Below are 21176 nucleotides of genomic sequence, written 5' to 3'. Positions count from 1 at the left end.
TCATACTGACACTACCCTTCCAAATGCATCTCTGACCTCACTCACACAGTCACTACCCATCCAGGTACATCACTGACATCACTCATACTGTCAATACCAAGTCAGTTACAACACTGACCTCACTCATTCTGTCACTACCTATCCACATTCATCTCTGACCTCACTCAGACTCTCACCGCCCATTCAGATACATCACTGCACTTATTCATACAATCACTACATATCCAGATACATCACTGACAATGCAACCTCACTGAGTGATATGAACAGTCAGGATTGTAACGATTAAATGGTAAGAATTGATTTATTGCCGTGAGCAACATGCAGATCTGAAATATGTTGAAAATATTTTCCAAAATAATAAACATTATGAAGTATACTTTATGAACCTGCTGTGTTCAACTGACTAGAATTAACATCAATAATGAGTTCCCTTGGAAAGTAGTATTAATTACAGTCATTGCACAGGGGGATTATTAACCCGTTCTGGTCCGGCACTTCACATATAACACAGAAGGCATATAATATGTACGCATAAAATTAGAGAGGTTTTGAAATTTCGATAGGAGGATGCTCCAAACATAGAAACATAGAACATAGAAAATAGGTTCATAATTAGGCCATTCGGCACTTCAAGCCTACACCACCATTCAATAAGATCATGGCTGAACATTCAACTCAGTACCACTTTCCTGCTTTCTCTCCGTACCCCTTGATCCCTTTGCTGTAAGGGCCATATCTAACTCCCTCTTGAATATATCCAATGAACTGGCATCAACAACTCTCTGTGGTAGGGAATTCCACAGGTTAACAACTCTCTGAGTGAAGAGGTTTCTCCTCATCTCAGTCCTAAATGGATTATCCCTTAGCCTTCGTCTATGTTCCCTGGTATTGGTTTCTCCCCAACATAGGGAACATTCTCCCTTCATCTAACCTCTGCAGTTCCGTCAGAATTGTAAATGTTTCGATTAGATCCCTTCTCATCCTTCTAATACAGGCACAGTCGTTACAGTCTCTCCTCATTTGTCAGTCCTGCCATTCCATGAATCAGTCTGGTGAACGTTCGCTGCACTGCCTCAGTAGCACGAATGTCCTTCCTCAGATTAGGAGACCAAAACTCAACACAATATTAACTGCAGTAAGACCGCCCTGCTCCTATACTTAAATGCCCAAGCTATGAAGGCCAACATACCAGTTGCCTACTTCACCGCCTGCTGTACTTGCATGCCAACTTTCAATCTCTGATGCACCATGACAACCAGGTCCACCTGCACCTCCCCTTGTCCTAATCTGCCGCCATTGAGATAATATTCTGCATTCGTGTTTTTCCACCAAAGTGGACAACCACACTTTTATCCACATTATACTGCCTCTGCCATTCTTTTGCCCACTGTCCTGCAGTAGTAGTGATGTTGGTGAGGTAATCAAACAGGAAATTATGGGTGCATGCAATAAAGGTGCAGCAGTTATAATGGGTGACTTTAATAAGCACATAGATTGGGCTAACCAAACTGGAAGCATTACGGTGGAGGAGGATTTCCTGGAGTGCATAAGGGATGGTTTTCTAGGCCAATATGTCGAGTAACCAACTAGGGGGGAGGCCATCTTAGACTGGGTGTTGTGTAATGAGAGAGGATTAATTCGCAATCTCCTTGTGCGAGGCCCCTTGGGGAAGAGTGTCCATAATATGGTGGAATTCTGCATTAGGATGGAGAATGACACAGTTAATTCAGAGACCATGGTCCAGAAATTAAAGAAGGGTAACTTTGAAGTATGAGGCGCGAATTGGCTAGGATAGATTGGCGAATGATACTTAAGGGGTTGACTGTGGATGGGCAATGGCAGACATTTAGCGACCGCATGGATGAACTACAACAATTGTACATTCCTGTCTGGCGTAAAAATAGAAAAGGGAAGGTGGCTCAACCATGGCTATCAATGGAAATCAGGGATAATATTAAAGCCAAGGAAGTGGCGTACAAATTGGCCAGAAAAAGCAGTGAACCCGGGGCTTGGGAGGAATTTAGAACTCAGCAGAGGAGGACAAACGGTTTGATTAGGGCAGGGGAAATGGACTGCATCCCAGAGTACTTAAGTATGTGGCCTTCGAAATAGCGGATGCATTGACAGTCATTTTCCAAATTCCATTGACTCTGGATCAGTTCCTAACGAGTGGAGGATAGCCAATGTAACCCCACTTTTTAAAAAAGGAGGGAGGGAGAAAACAGGGAATTATAGACAGGTCAGCCTGAGCTCAGTAGTGGGTAAAATGATGGAATCAATTATTAAGGATGTCATCGCAGCGCATTTGGAAAGTGATGACATGGTAGGTCCAAGTCAGCATTGCTTTGTGAAAGGGAAATCATGCTTGACAAATCTTCTGGAATTTTTTGAGGATGTTTCCAGCAGAGTGGACAAGGGAGAACCAGTTGATGTGGGATATTTGGACTTTCAGAAGGCTTTCGAAAATGTCCCACACAGGAGATTAATGTGCAAAGTTAACGCACATGGGATTGGGGGTAGTGTGCTGACGTGGATTGAGAACTTGTTGTCAGACAGGAAGCAAAGAGTAGGAGTAAATGGGTACTTTTCAGAATGGCAGGCAGTGACGAGTGTGGTACCACAAGATTCTCTGCTGGGGCCCCAGCTGTTTACACTGCACATTAATGATTTAGACGAGGGGATTAAATGTAGTATCTCCAAATTTGCGGATGACACAAAGTTGGGTGGCAGGGTGAGATGCGAGGAGGATGCTATGACGCTGCAGAGTGACTTGGATAGGTTAGGTGAGTGGGCAAATGCATGGCAGATGAAGTATAATGTGGATAAATGTGAGGTTATCCACTTTGGTGGTAAAAACAGAGATACAGACTATTATCTGAATGGTGACAGATTAGGAAAAGGGGAAGTGCAACGAGACCTGGGTGTCATGGTACATCTGTCATTGAATGTTGGCATGCAGGTACAGCAGGCGGTTAAGAAAGAAAATGGCATGTTGGCCTTCATAGCGAGGGGATTTGAGTACATGAGCAGCGAGATGTTGCTAAAGTTGTAAAGGGCCTTGGTGAGGCCACGCCTGGAGTATTGTGTCCAGTTTCGGTCTCCTAACTTGAGGAAGGACATTCTTGCTATTGAGGGAGTGCAGAGAAGGTTCACTGGACTGATTCCCGGGATGGTGGGACTGACCTATCAAGAAAGACTGGATCAACTGGGCTTGTATTCACTGGAGTTCAGAAGAATGAGAGGGGTCCTGATAGAAACGTTTAAAATGCTGATGGCTTCAGACAGGTTAGGTGCAGGATGAATGATCCCAATGTTGGGGAAGTCCAGAACCAGGGGTCACAGTCTAAGGATAAGGGGTAAGCCATTTAGCACCGAGATGAGTAGAAACTTCTTCACCCAGAGAGTGGGGAACCTGTAGAATTCTCTACCACAGAATGTTGTTTCGGCCAATTCACTAAATATTTTCAAAAAGGAGGTAGATGAAGTCCTTACTACTCGGGGGAAGAAGGGTTATGGCGAGAAAGCAGGAATGGGGTACTGAAGTTGCATGTTCAGCCATGAACTCATTGAATGGCATTGCAGGCTAGAATGGCCGAATGGCCTATTCCTGCATCAAGTTTCTTTGTTTCTATGACCTATCCAAATCACCCGAAAGCCTCTTAGTGTCCTCCTCACAGCTCACACTGGCACCCAACTTCGTATCACCTGCAAACTTGTACATATTACACTCAATTCCTTCATCTAAATCATTAATGTATATTGTAAAAAGCTGAGGTCCCAGCACTGAGCCCTGCGGCACCCCACTCGTCACTGCCTGCCATTCTGAAAATGACCCATTTATCCCGACTCTCTGCTACCTGTCTGCCAACCAGTTCTCTATCCACGTTAGTACATTACTCCCGATACCATGTGATATAATTTTGCACACCAATATCTTGTGTGGGACCTTGTCAAAAGCCTTTTGAATGTCCAAATACACCACAGCCACTGGTGCTACCTTGTCCACTCTACTTGCTACATCCTCAAAAAATTCTAGAACATTTGTCAATTTTGATTACCCTTTCGTATATCCATGCTGACTTGGACCGGTCATGTCACTGCTTTCCAAATGCACTGCTATTTCATCTTCAATAATGGATTCCAACATTTTCCCCACTACTGATGTCAGACTAACCAGTCTCGAATGACCCGTTTTCTCTCTCCCTCCTTTCTTAAAAAGTGGTATTACATTAGCTGCCCTCCAGTCCATAGGTACGGATCCAGAGTCGCTGGACTGTTGGAAAACAATCACTTATTCATCCACTATTTCTCGGGCCACTTCCTTCAGTACTCTGTGATGCAGACTATTAGGCCCTGGGGATTTATCGGCCTTCAATCCCATCAATTTCCTAATGCAATATCCCACCTAATAAGTGGGATCCCACCTGCTTCAGTTCCGAATTCTCACTGGACCCTCAGTACCCTAGTATTTCCGGAAGGTTATTTGTGTTTTCCTTTGTGAAGACAGAACCAAAGTATTTGTTTAACTGATCCCCCAATTTTTGGTTCACTGCTATAAATTCGACTGAATCTGACTGCAAGGGACCTACGTTTGTCTTCACTAATCTTTTTCTCTTCACATATCTACAGATGTTTTTGCAGATAGTTTTTATGATAGCAAGCTTCCTCAAATACTCTATTTCCACCCTCCGAATTAAATCCTTTGTCCTGCTCTGCTGAAATATATACTTCTCCCTGTCCTCAGGTTTGCTGCTTTTTTTGGCCTATTTATATTCCTCTTCCTTGGATTTAACACTATCCTTAATTTCCCTTGTCAGCCATGTTTCAGCCACCTTCCCCGTTTTATTTTTATTCCAGACAGGGATGTGCAATTGTTGACTTGGACCAAATATGTCACTGTCATGTGATTGCCTAATGCCTATGCAGCTATTTGAGTAACTGCTGGAAAGTTTAGCGCATGTCGGCACTACAGTCTGATAGCAACGGCGAGTACCGAGAGCAGATTTTCAGGAAGAGTTTTGGGAATTTTGGTCATAAATTGTAATCATGCCATTTCAACGACTGTCCATCCAATTTACCTGGGTCGGTCCCTGAACCATGGTGCAAGTCAGTTTATCACGAACATTCACTGGGACAGTACGTTATAATGATCAGTTTACACTCAAGATGGTCCATGATCCATGGTGCAAATCAGTAATTAATATTATCTGCTCCAGTACGATAAAACAATCATACTATTTTAGCAGATGTGATGGTTTCAGGAACAGATATTTGGGTGAATTGGAATATCCTGATTGCCCCTTCTCGATATCTATACTTAAATAAATTCAGTTATTCAATAAATATGACCTGGAATAATTTCTGATGCTGCTGTGTGCAACCGACTGGCATTTAATCTGAAAGACTCACTGGAATTTGCAACACTAACAACAGAAATTCTCGCTATACACAGAAGATGCGGTAAGATTTGTTAATTGTTTGGATATATCACTGACATTATATCAACAGTTACAGACCATACAATCTGTAGCGTTGCTATCTCGCGTACTCTACAAATACATTCAATTACATCACTGTCCTCACTCATACGGTCACTACCCATCCAGATACATCACTGACCTCACTCATACTCTCACTACCCATCCAGATAAATCACTTTCCTCACTCATACTCTCACTACCCATTCAGATACATCACTGACCTCACTCATATTGTCACTACACATCCAGATACATCACTGACTTCACTCATAATGTCACTACCCATCCGGATACATCACTGACCTCACTCATACTGTCACTACCCATCCAGATACATCACTGACCTCACTCATACTGTCACTACCCATCCAGATACATCACTGACCTCACTCATACTGTCACGGCCCATCGAAATACATCACTGACCTCACCCATACTTTCACTTCCCGTCCTGGTACATCACTGACGTCACTCAAACTGTAAATACCAAGTTAGTTACAACACTGATCTCACTCATACTGTCACGACCCTTCCAGGTACATCATTGACCTCACTCATACTGCCCCTACACTTCCTGCTAGATCACTGACCTCACTGTTATTTCATTATCCATCCCCACACGTTAGGACCTCACTAAAACTTTCACTGACCATCTCGATACAACATTGATGTCACTCATATTGTCTCAACCCATCCAGATACATCACTGAGCTCACTCATACTGTCACCATAAATCAGGTACATGACTGATCTCACTCATACTGTCACTACACATCATGGACATCTCTGCCATCACTCATACTATCACTACCCATCAAGATACATCACTGACCTCACTCATACTGACACTACCCTTCCAAATACATCACTGACCTCACTCACACAGTCACTATCCATCCAGATACATCACTGACATCACTCCTACTGTTACTACCAAGTCAGTTACAACACTGACCTCACTCATTCTGTCACTACCTATTCACATTCATCTCTGACCTCACTCAGACTCTCACTGCCCATTCAGATACATCACTGCACTTATTCCTACTATCACTACATATTCAAAAACATCACTGACAATGCAAACTCTCTGAGTGATATGAACATCGCTTCGTGCTTTAAGTCAGGATTTTAATGATTAAATGTTAAGAATTCATTTATTGCCATGAGCAACATGCAGATCTGAAATATGTTGGAAATATTTTCCAAATTAATAAACATTAAGAAGTATACTTTAAGAACCTGCTGTGTTCAACTGACTGGAATTAATATCAATAATTAGTTCCCATGGAAAGTAGTATTAATTACAGTCATTGCACAGGGGGATTATTGACCCGTTCTGGTCCGACACTTCACATATAACACAGAAGGTATATAATATGTACGCTTAAAATTAGAGAGGTTTTGAAATTTCGACAGGAGTTAGCTCCAAACATAGAAACATAGAACATAGAAAATAGATTCAGGATTAGGCCATTCGGCACTTCCAGCATGCACCACCATTCAATATGATCATGGCTGATCATTCCCTCTGCACTACTTTCCTGCTTTCTCTCCGTATCCCTTGATCCCTTTGCTGTAAACGCCATATCTAATTCCCTCTTGAATATATCCAATGAACAGGCCTGAACAAATCTCTGTGGTAGGGAATTCCAGAGGTTAACAACTCTCTGAGTGAAGAGGTTTCTCCTCATCTCTGTCCTAAACGGATTACCAATTAGCCTTAGTCTATGTCCCCTGGCTCTGGACTTCCCCAACTTTGGGAACATTCTTCCTGCATCTAACCTCTGCAGTTCCGTCAGAATTTTATCTGTTTCTATGAGATCCCCTCTCATCCTTCTAAACTCCAGTGATTACAGGCCCAGTCAATTCAGTCTCTCCTCAAATATCAGTCCTGCCATTCCAGGAATCAGTCTGGTGAACCTTCACTGAACTGCCTCAGTAGCAAGAATGTCCTTCCTGAAATTAGGAGACCAAAACTGAACACAGTATTTCAAGTGAGGCCTCACTAAGGCCCTGTACAAGTGCAGTAAGACCTCCCTGCTCCTATACTTAAATCCCCAAGCTAAGATGGCCAACATACCAGTTGCCAACTGCACCGCCTGCTGTACCTGCATGCCAACTTTTAATGTCTGATTCACCATGACAACCAGGTCCACCTGCACCTCCCCCGGTCCTAATCTGCCGCCATTGAGATAATATTCGGCCTTCGTGTTTTTCCACCAAATTGGACAACCACACTTTTATCCACATAATATTGCATCTGCCATTCTTTTGCCCACTGTCCTGCAGTAGTAGTGAGGTTGGTGAGGTAATCAAAAAGGAAATTATGGGTGCATGCAATAAAGGTGCAGCAGTTATAATGGTGACTTTAATATGCAATAGATTGGGCTAACCAAACTGGAAGCAATACGGTGGAGGAGGATTTCCTGGAGTGCATAAGGGATGGTTTTCTAGACCAATATGTCGAGGAAGCAATTAGGGGGGAGGCCATCTTAGACTGGGTGTTGTGTAATGAGAGATGATTAATTAGCAATCTCGTTGTGCAAGGCCCCTTGGGGAAGAGTGACCATAATATGGTGTAATTCTGCATTAGGATGGAGAATGACATAGTTAATTCAGAGACCATGGTCCAGAACTTAAAGATGGATCACTTTGAAGGTATGAGGCGTGAATTGGCTCGGATAGATTGGTGAATGATACTTAAGGGGTTGACTGTGGATGGGCAATGGCAGGCATTTAGTGACTACATGGATGAACTACAACAATTGTACTTTCCTGTCTGGCGTAAAAATAAAAAAGGGAAGGTGGCTCAAGCGTGGCTATCAAGGGAAATCAGGGTTATTATTAAAGCCAAGGAAGTGGCATACGAATTGGTCAGAAATAGCAGCTAACCCAGGGACTGGGAGAAATTTAGAACTCAGCAGAGGAGGACAAAGGGTTTGATTAGGGCAGGGAAAATGGAGTAAGAGAAGAAGCTTGCAGGGAACATTAAGACGGATTGCAAAAGTTTCTATAGATATGTAAATATTAAAAGGTTAGTAAAGACAAACGTAGGTTCCCTGCAGTCAGAATCAGATAAGTCAAAACGGGGAACAAAGAAATGGCAGACCAATTGAACAAGTGCTTTGGTTCGGCATTCAATAAGGAGGACACAAACAATCTTCCGGATATAAAAGGGGTCAGAGGGTCGAGTAAGGAGGTGGAACTGAGGGAAATCCTTATTAGTCGGGAAATTGTGTTGGGGAAATTGATGGGATTGAAGGCCGATAAATCCCCAGGGCCTGATGGACTGCATCCCAGAGTACTTAAGGAGGTGGCCTTGGAATTAGCGGATGCATTGACAGTGATTTTCCAACATTCCATTGATTCTGGATCAGTTCCTATCGACTGGAGGTTAGCCAATGTAACCCGACTTTTTAAAAAAGGAGGGAGAGAGAAAACAGGGAATTTTTGACCGGTCATCCTGACCTCAGTAGTGGGTAAAATTATGGAATCAATTGTTAAGGATGTCATAGCAGCGCATTTGGAAAGAGGTGACATGATGGGTCCAAGTCAGCATGGATTTGTGAAAAGGAAATCATGCTTGACAAATCTTCTGAATTTTTTGAGGATGTTTCCAGTAGAGTGGACAAGGGAAAACCAGTTGAAGTGGTATATTTGAACTTTAAGAAGGCTTTCGACAAGGTCCCACACAAGAGATTAATGTGCAAAGTTAAATCACATGGGATTGGGGGTAGCGTGCTGAAATGGATTGAGAACTGGTTGTCAGACAGGAAGCAAAGAGTAGGAGTAAATTAGTACTTTTCAGAATGGCAGGCAGTGACAAGTGGGGTACCGCAATGTTCTGTGCTGGGGCCCCAGCTGTTTACACGGTACATTAATGATTTAGACGAGGGGATTAAATGTAGTATCTCCAAATTTTGGATGACACGAAGTTGGGTGGCAGTGTGAGCTGCGAGGAGGATGATTTGAGGCTGCAGAGTGACTTGGATAGGTTAGGTGAGTGGGCAAATGCATGGCAGATGAAGTATAATGTGGATAAATGTGAGGTTATTGACTTTGGTGGTAAAAACAGAGAGACAGACTATTATCTGAATGGTGACAGATTAGGAAAAGGGGAGGTGCAACGAGACCTGGGTATCATGGTACTTCAGTCATTGAAGGTTGGCATGCATGTACAGCAGGCGGTTAAGAAAGCAAATGGCATGTTGACCTTTATAGCGAGGGGATTTGAGTACAGGGGCAGGCATGTGTTGCTACAGGTGTACAGGGCCTTGGTGAGGCCACACCTTTAGTATTGTGTACAGTTTTGGTCTCCTAACTTGAAGAAGGACATTCTTGCTATTGAGGGAGTGCAGCGAAGGTTCACAAGACTGATTCCCGTGATGACGGGACTTACCTATCAAGAAAGTCTGGATCAATTGGGGTTGGATTCACTGGAGTTCAGGAAAATGAGAGTGGACCTCATAGAAACATTTAAAATTCTGATGGGTTCAGACAGGTTAGGTGCTGGAAGAATGTTCCCAATGTTGGGGAAGTCCAGAACCAGGGGTCACAGTCTAAGGATAAGGGGTAAGCCATTTAGCACCGAGATGAGGAGAAACTTCTTCACCCAGAGCATAGTGAACCTGTGGAATTCTCTGCCACAGAAAGTTGTTTTGGCCAATTCACTAAATATATTCAAAAAAGGAGTTAGATGAAGTCCTTACTACTAGGGGGATCAAAGGGTATGGCGAGAAAGCAGGAATGGGGTACTGAAGTTGCATGTTCAGCCATGAACTCATTGAATGGCGGTGCAGGCTAGGAGGGCCGAATGTCCTACTCCTGCACCGAGTTTCTATGTTTCTATGTTTGTATGACCTGTCCAAATCACCCTTGAGCCTCTTAGTGTCCTCCTCACAGCTCACACTGGCACCCAACTTCGTATCATCTGAAAACTTGTACATATTACACTCAATTCCTTCATCTAAATCATTAATGTATATTGTAAAAAGCTGGGGATCCAGCACTGAGCCCTGCGGCACTCCACGAGTCACTGCCTCCCATTCTGAAAAGGATCCATGTATCCCGACTCTCTACTTGCTGTCTGCCAACCAGTTCTCTTTCCACGTTAGTACATTACACCCAATACCATGTGATTTAATTTTGCACACCAATCTCTTGTGTGGGACCTTGTCAAAAGCCTTTCGAATGTCCAAATACACCACGGCCACTGGTTCGACATTGTCCTCTCTGCCTGCTACATCCTCAAAAAATTCTAGAGGATTTGTCAACCATGATTTCCCTTTCATAAATCCATGCTGACTTGGACCGGTTATGTCACTGCTTTTCAAATGCGTTGCTATTTCATCTTTAATAATTGTTTCCAACATTTTCCCCACTACTGATGTCATACTAACCGGTCTATAATTACCCGTTTTCTCTCTCCCTCCTTTCTTAAAAAGTGATGATACATTAGCTGCCCTCCAGTCCATAGGTACTGATCCAGAGTCGCTGGACAGTTGGAAAACAATCACCAATTCATCCACTATTTCTCGGGCCACTTCCTTCAGTACTCTGTGATGCAGACTATTAGGCCCTGGGGATTTATCGGCCTTCAATCCCATCAATTTCCTAATGCAATATCCCACCTAATAAGTGGGATCCCACCTGCTTCAGTTCCGAATTCTCACTGGGCCCTCAGTACCCTAGTATTTCCGGAAGTTTATTTGTGTCTTCCTTTGTGAAGACAGAACCAAATTATTTGTTTAACTGGTCCGCCAATTTTTGGTTCCCTGTTATAAATTCGACTGAATCTGACGTTTGTCTATACTAATCTTTTTCTCTTCACACATCTTCAGATGTTTTTGCAGTCAGTTTTTATGATACCAGCAAGCTTCCTCAAATACTCTATTTCCACACTCCTAATTAAATCCTTTGTCCTGCTCTGCTGAAATATATACTTCTCCCTATCCTCAGGTTTGCTGCTTTTTCTGGCCAATTTATATTCCTCTTCCTTGGATTTAACACTATCCTTCATTTCTCTTGTCAGCCACGTTTCAGCCACCTTCCCCGTTTTATTGTTATTCCAGACAGGGATGTGCAATTGTTGACTTGGACCGAATCTGTCACTGTCATGTGATTGCCTATTGCCCATGCAGGTATTTCAGTAACTAATGGAAAGTTTAGCGCATGTGGGCACTACAGTCTGATAGCAACGGCGAGTACCGAGAGCAGATTTTCAGGGAGAGTTTTGGGAATTTCGGTCATCAATTGTAATCATGCCATTTAAACGACTGTCCATCCAATTAACCTGGGTCGGTCCCTGAACCATGGTGCAAGTCAGTTCATCACGAACATTCACTGGGACCGTTGGTCATAATGATCAGTTTACACTCAAGACGGTCCATGATCCATGGTGCAAATCAGTAACTAACGTTATCTGCTCCAGGACGATATAACAATCATACAATTATCGCAGATGTGAAGGTTTCAGGAACTGATCTTTGGGTGAATTAGAATGTCCTGATTGCCCCTTCTCGATATCTGTACTTAAATAAATGTAAGTATTTAATAAACATTACCAGGAATAATTTCTGATGCTGCTGTGTGCTACCGACTGGCATCTAAACTGTAAGACTCACTGGAGTTTACAACACCAACAACAGAATTTCTCGCTACACACAGAAGATGCGGTAAGATTTGTTAGTTAGAGACCAAGCAATCTGTATCGTTGCTCTCTAACGTACTCTACAAATACATTCAATTACATCACTGTCCTCACTCATACGTTCACCACCCATCCAGATACATCACTGACTTCACTCATACTGTCACGACACATCCAGATACATCACTGACCTCACTCTTACAGTCACTACCCATCGAGATACATCACTGATCTCACTCATAGTGTCACTACCCATTCAGACACATCACTGACCTCACTCATACTCTCACTACCCATCCAGATATATCACTGACCTCACTCATACTGTCACTAGCCATCCAGATACATAACTGACCTCACTAACACTGTCATTATCCATCCATGTACATCACTTACCTGACCCATGCTACCACTACACTTACAGGTAGATCCCTGACCTCACTGGTATTTCATTGCCATTCACAGGACATCAGGACCTCACAAAAACGTTCACTGCCCATCTGGATACAAAACTAATGTCACTGATATTGTCTCAACCCATCCAGATACTTCACTTACCTCACTCATACTGTCACTCCCCAACCAGATACATCACTGACCTCATTCATACTGTCACTACCCATCCAGATACATCACTGACCTCACTCATACTGTCATTACTCATCCAGATACATCACTGATCTCACTCATACTCTCACGACCCATCCAGATAGATCACTGACCTCACTCAGACTGTCACTACCAATCCAGATACATCACTGACCTCACTCATACTGTCATTACTCATCCAGATACATCACTGACCTCACTCATACAGTCATTACTCCTGCAGATACATCACTGTCCTCACTCATACTCTCATTATCCATCCAGGTACATCACTGACCTCACTCATACTGTCACTACCCATCCAGATACATCACTGACCTCACTCATACTGCCATTATCCATCCAGGTATATCACTTACCTGACCCATGCTGCCACTACACTTCCAGGTAGATTTCTGACCTCACTGGTATTTCATTGCCATTCACACACATCAGGTCCTCACAAAAACTTTCACTGCCCATCTGGATACAACACTGATGTCACTGATATTGTCTCAACCCATCCAGATACTTCACTGATCTCACTCATACTGTCACTCCCCATCCAGATACATCACTGACCTCATTCATACTGTCACTACACAACCAGATACATCACTGATCTCACTCATACTCTCACTACCCATCCAGATACATCACTGATCTCTCTCATACTGTCACTACCAATCCAGATACATTACTGACGTCACTCATGCTGACACTATCCATCCAGGTACATCACTGACCTTACTCATACTGTCACTACCCATCTAGATACATCACTGACATCACTCATACTCTCACTACCCATTTAGTTACATCACTGACCTCACTCATACTGTACTACCCATCCAGACACATCACTGACCTCACTCATACTGTCATTACCCATCTAGATACATCACTGACCTCACTCATACTGTCACTACCCATCCAGGTACATCACTGATCTCACTCATACTGTCACTACCCATCTAGATACATCACTGACCACACTCATACTCTCACTCCCCATCTAGATACATCACTGACCTCACTCATACTGTCACTACCTTTCCAGATACATCACTGACCTCACTCATACTGTCATTACCCATCCAGACACATCAATGACCTTACTCATACTGTCACTACCCATCCAGACACATCAGTGACCTTACTCATACTCTCACTACCTCTCCAGCGACATCACTGACCTCACTTATACTGTCACCACTCATCCACGTAATGCGCTGACCTCACTCATGCAGTCACTACCCATCCAGACACATCACTGACCTCACTCATACTGTCACTACCCATCTAGATACATCACTGACCTCACTCATACTGTCACTACCCATCCAGATACATCACTGAGATCACTCATACTGTCATTACCCATCCAGATACATCACTGACCTCACTCATACTGTCATTACTCATCCAGAAACATCACTGACTTCACTCATACTGTCACTACCCATCTAGATACATCACTGGCCTCACTCATACTCTCACTACCAATCCAGATACATCACTGACCTCACTCATACTGTCACAACCCATCCAGATACATCACTGACCTTACTCCTACAGTCACAACCCATCCAGATACATCACTGACCTCACTCATACTGTCACAACCCATCGAGATACATCACTGACCTTACTCATACTGTCACAACCCATCCAGGCACATCACTGACCTCATTCATACTGTCACTACCCATCCAGGTACATCGCTGACGTCACTCATACTGTCACTATCCATCCAATTACATCACTTACCTCACTCATACTGCCACTACCCATCCAGATACATCACGTATCTCACTCATACTGTCACTACCCATCCAGATACTTCGCTGACGTCACTCGTACTGTCACTACCCATCCAGACACATCAATGACCTTATTCATACTGTCACTACCCATCCAGAAACATCAGTGACCTTACATCATACTCTCACTACTTCTCCAGCGACATCACCGACATCACTCATCCTGTCACTACCCATTTAGATACATCACTGACCTCAACTCATACTCTCACAACCCATCCAGATACATCACTGACCTCACTCATACTGTCACTACCAATCCAGATACATCACTGACCTCACTCATACTGTCACTACCCATCCAGATACATCACTGACCTCACTCATGCTGTCATTACCCATCCAGATACATCACTGACCTCACTCATACTGTCACTACCCACCCAGATACATCACTGACCTCACTTATACTGTCATTACTCATCCAGAAACATCACTGATCTCACTCATACTCTCACTACCCATCCAGATACATCACTGATCTCATCAATGCTGTCACTACCCATCCAGATACATCACTGACCTCACTCATACTGTCACTACTCATCCAGATACATCACTGATCTCACTCATGCTGTCACTACTCACCCAGATACATCGCTGTCCTCACTCATAAACTCACTACCCATCCAGATACATCATTCACCTTACTCATACTCTCACTCCCTCTCCAGCGACATCACTGACCTCATTCATACTGTCACTACACATCCAGATACATCACTGACCTTATTCATACTCTCACTACCCATCCAGATACATCGCTGACGTCATTCATACTGTTACTACCCATCCAGATACATCGCCGACGTCACTCATACTGTCACTATCCATCCAGGTACATCACTGACCTCACTCATACTGTCACTACCCATCTAGATACATCACTGACCTCACTCATACTGTCACTGCCCATCTAGATACATCAGTGACCTCACTCATACTCTCACTACCAATCCAGATACATCACTGACCTCACTCATACTGTCACTAACCATCCAGATACATCACTGACCTCACTCATTCTGTCACTACCCATCCAGATACATCGCTGACGTCACTCATACTGTCACTATCCATCCAGGTACATCACTGACCTCACTCATACTGTCACTACCCATCTAGATACATCACTGACCTCACTCATACTGTCACTACCCATCCAGACACATCAATGACCTCACTCATACTCTCACTACCTCTCCAGCGACATCACTGACCTCACTTATACTGTCAGCACTCATCCACGTAATTCACTGACCTCACTCATGCTGTCACTACCCATCCAGACACATCACTGACCTCACTAATAATCTCACTAGTTCTCCAGCGACATCACTGACCTCACTCATACTGTCACTACCCATCTAGATGCATCACTGGCCTCACTCATACTGTCATTACTCATCCAGATACATCACAAACCTCACTCATACTGTCACTACACATCTAGATACATTACTGGCCTCACTCATACTCTCACAACCAATCCAGAAACATTACTGACCTCACTCATACTGTCACTACCCATCCAGATACATCACTGACCTCACTCATACTGTCGCTAGCCATCCAGATACATCACTGACCTCACTCATACTGTCATTACTCATCCAGATACATCACTGATCTCACTCATACTCTCACTACCCATCCAGATACATCACTGACCTCACACATACTCTCAGTACCTCTCCAGCGACATCACTGACCTCATCATACTGTCACAATCCATCCAGATACATCAGTGACCTCACTCATACTGTCACTATCCATCCAGATACATCGCTGACGTCACTCATACTGTCACTATCCATCCAGGTACATCACTGACCTCACTCATACTGTCATTATCCATCCAGATACATCAGTGACCTCACTCATACTGTCACTATCCATCCAGATACATCGCTGACGTCACTCATACTCTCACTACACATCCAGATACATCACTGACCTCACTCATACTGTCACAATCCATCCAGATACATCACTTACCTCACTCATACTGCCACTACCCATTCAGATACATCGCTGACGTCACTCATACTGTCACTACCCATCCAGACACATCAATGACCTCACTCATACTGTCACTACCCATCCAGACACATCAGTGAACTTACTCAAACTCTCACTACCTCTCCAGCGACATCACTGACCTCACTTATACTGTCACCACTCATCCACGTAATTTGCTGACCTCACTCATGCAGTCACTACCCATCCAGACACATCACTGACCTCAGTCATACTGTCACTACCTCTCCAGCGACATCACTGACCTCACTCATACTGTCACTACCCATCTAGATACATCACTGACCTCACTCATACTGTCACTAGCCATCTAGGTATACCACTGACCTCACTAATACTTTCACAACCAATCCAGATACATCACTGACCTCACTCATACTGTCACTACCCATCCAGTTACATCACTGACCTCACTCATACTGTCATTACACATCCAGATACATCACTGACCTCACTCTTACTGTCACTACCTATCCAGGCACATCACTGACCTCACTTCTACTGTCACTACCCATCCAGATACATCCCTGACCTAACTGGTATTTCATTGCCCATTCACACACATCAGGACCTCACAAAAACTTTTACTGCCCATCTAGATACAACATTGATGTCACTGATATTGTCTCAAACCATCCAGATACTTCACTTAGCTCACTCATACTGTCACTCCCCATCCAGATACATCACTGACCTCATTCATACTGTCACTACCCATCCAGATACATCACTGACCTCACTCATACTGTCACTAGCCATCCAGATACATCACTGACCTCACTCATACTGTCATTACTCATCCAGATACATCACTGAGCTCACTCATACTCTCACTACCCATCCAGATACATCACTGATCTCACTCATACTGTCACTACCAATCCAGATACATGACTGACCTCACTCAAGCTGACACTACCCATCCAGATAATTTACTGACCTCACTTATACTGTCACTGGCCATCCAGATACATTACTGACCTCACTGATACTGTCACTACCCATCCAGATACATCACTGACCTCACTCATACTGTCATTACTCATCCAGCTACATCACTGATCTCACTCATACTGTCATTACCCATCCACTTGCATCACTGACCTCACGCATACAGTCATTACCCATCCAGATTCATCAATGACCTCATTCATACTCTCACTACCCATCCAGGTGCATAACTGACCTCACTCATACTGTCACTATCCATCCAGATTTTTCACTGACCTCTCTCATAGTTTCACTACCCATCCATATACGGCCGGTTAAGTAACCTGACATGTTTATTGCTGTAATTCAACATGACTCTTCGTGTTTGAAATATCAAAGTGATCTTGAGTTGGACAGTTTTCGTTCAGCACCAGAGTATTAAAATATATGATCCAGATTCTCACTATTGAAGGCAATCTTTCAGCTCAATCTCTCTCCCCACAATGAGGGACTGTCTGTGTTGGTTGGTTCCTGCCTTTTTAGGATTGTTGGGATTTCCAAATTGATGCACTTTAGACTGAAATTATAAAGATGAACAGTGAGATTATGAACTCTGTTGTCTACGATGGATAAATCTATTACGGTATTTTGTAAGTACTGCTATTACTAGAACAGTCCCACACAAGGTCTGCACTTTCAATCTTGCACACTGACCCCAATTCCCACTAGGAAACCTCACTGAGTGAGATGAACATCGCTTCGTGCTTAACAGTCAGCGTTTTAATCATTAAAATATATAATTGATGCATTGCCATGAGCAACATGCAGATCTGAAATATGTTGTAAATATTTTCCAAAATAAGAAGCATTAAGAAGTATACTGCATGAACCTGCTGTGTTCTCCTGACTGGAATTAAAATCAATAATAAGTTCCCATGGAAAGTGGTATTAATTTAAATCATTGCACAGGGGGATATTAACCTGTACTGGTCCGACACTTTAAATAAAAAACAGAAGGAATATAATATACATGTTTATAATTGGAGAGGTTTTGAAATTTCGGCAGGAGGATGCTCCAAACATAGAAACATAGAACATAGAAAGTAGATGCAAGACTAGGCCATTCGGCCCTTCGAGCCTGCACCACCATTCAATAAGATCATGGCTGATCATTCCCTCATTATCCGTTTCCTGCTTTCTCTCCATACCCCTTGATCCCTTTAGCCACACGGGCCATATCTAACTCCCTCTTGAATATATCCAAAGAGCTGGCATCAACAACTCTCTGTGGCAGGGAATTCCACAGGTCAATAATTTTTTGAGTGAATACGTTTCTCCTCATCTCGGTCCTATCCCTTATCCTAAGACTGTGTACCCTGGTCTGGACTTCCCCAACACCGGGAACATTCTTCCTGCATCTAATCTGTCCCGTCCCTTCAGAATCTTGTACGTTTCTGTGATATCCCCTCTCATCCTTCTAAACGCAAGTGAATAAAAACCCAGTTGATCCAGTCTCTCCTCAAATGCCAGTCCTGCCATCCCGGGAATCAGTCTGGTGAACATTCGCTGCACTCCCTCAATAGCAAGAACGTCCTTCCTCAGATTACAAGACCAAAACTGAACAAAATATTCCAGGTGAGGCCTCACTAAGGCCCTGTACAACTGCTTTAAGTCCTCCCTGCTCCTATATTCAAATCCCCTTGATATGAAAGCCGACATACCATTTGCCTTCTTTACCATCTGCTGTGCCTGCGTGCCCACTTTCAGTGACTGATGTACCATGACAACCAGATTCACCTGCCCCTCCCCTTTTCCTAATCTGCCGCCATTGAGATAATATTCTGCCTTCGTGTTTTTGCCATCAAAATGTATAACTTCACATTTATCCACATTAAACGTCATCTGCCATGCGTTTGCCCACTCACCTAACCTGTCCAAATCACCCTACATCATATTAGTGTTCTCCTCACAGCTCACACCGCCACCCAGCTTAGTGTCATCTGCAAACTTGGATATATTACACTCAATGCCTTCATCTAATTCATTAATGTATATTGTAAATAGCTGAGGTCCCAGCACTGAGCCCTGCGGCACCCCACTAGTCACTGCCTGCCATTCTGAAAAGGACACGTTTATCCCGACTGTCTGCTTCCTGTCTGCCAACTAATTCTCGATCCACGCCAGTACATTACCACCAATGCCGTGTGCTTTAATTTTGCTCACCAATCTCTTGTGTGGGACCTTGTCAAAAGCCTTTTGAATGTCCAAATACACCACATCCACTGGTTCTCCCTTTTATCCATTCTCCCTGTTAAAACCTCAAAATATTCTCGAAGGTTTTTAAGAATGATTTCCCTTTCGTGAAACCATGCTAACTTGGACCGATCCAGTCACTGCTTTCCAAATGCGCTGCTATTTCATTTTTAAAAATTGATATCAACATTTTTCCCTCTACTGATGTCAGGCTAACCGGGCTAAAATTATTCGTTTTCTCTCTCCGTCCTTTCTTAAAAAGTCGTGTTACATTAGCTACCCTCCAATCCAAAGGAACTGATCTAGAATCGATAGGCTGTTGGAAAATGATCACCAATGCATCCACTATTTCTAGGCCACTTCCTTAATTTCTCTGGGATGCAGACTATCAGGCCCCAGTGATTATCGGCCTTTTATCCGATCAATTTCTGAACAAAATGTATTGCTTAATAAGGAATTGCTTCAGTTCCTCATTCTCACTGGAACCTCAGTTCCCTATAATTTCTGGAAGGTTGTTTGTGTCTTCCTTCGTGAAGACAGATTGTTTAACTGGTATGCCAATTTTTTGTTCCCTGTGATAAATTCACCTTAATTGACTGCAATGGACCAACGTTTGTCTTCACTAATTTTTTTCTCTTCACATATCTACAGATGTTTTTGCAGTCAGTTTTTATGATCCCAGCAAGCTTCTGCAAATACTCTGGTTCCCACCTCCTAATTAAACCCTTTATCCTCCTCTGCTGAAATATAAATTTCTCCCTGTCCTCAGGTTTGCTGTTTTTTCTGGCCAATTTATATGCCTCTTCCTTGGATTTAACACTATCCTTAATTTCCCTTGTCAGCCACGGTACAGCCACCTTTCACGTTCTATTTTTACTCCAGACACGGATGTACAATTGTTGAGTTGGACCGATCCTGTCACTGTCATGTGATCTTTAAAAGTTTGCCATTGCCTATCCACCTATTTCGCTACCTACTGGAAAGTTTAGCGCACGTGGGCACTATAGTCTGATAGCACTGGCGGGTACCGAGAGTGGACTTTCAGCGAGCTTTTGGGGAATTTCGGTCATAAATTTTAATCATGCCATTTCAACGACAGTCCATCCAATTTACCTGGGTCGGTCCCTGAACCATGGTGCAAGTCAGTTCATAACTAACATTCACTGGGACAGTAGGTCATAATGATCAGTTTACACTCAAGACGGTCCATGATCCATGGTGCAAGTCAGATCATAACTAACATTGTCTGCTACAGTACGATTTAATGATCATACTATTTTAGCAAACGTGTTGTGTTCAGAAAGAGATTTTTGGGTGAATTGGAATACCTGATAGCCCCTTCTCGATATCTGTCCTTAAATAAATTCATTTATTTAATAAACATGACCGGGAATAATTTCTGATGCT

This window comes from Pristiophorus japonicus, chromosome 28 (assembly GCF_044704955.1).
Source record: "Pristiophorus japonicus isolate sPriJap1 chromosome 28, sPriJap1.hap1, whole genome shotgun sequence".
Classification (NCBI taxonomy): domain Eukaryota; kingdom Metazoa; phylum Chordata; class Chondrichthyes; family Pristiophoridae; genus Pristiophorus; species Pristiophorus japonicus.
This window is presented reverse-complemented; position numbering follows the sequence as displayed.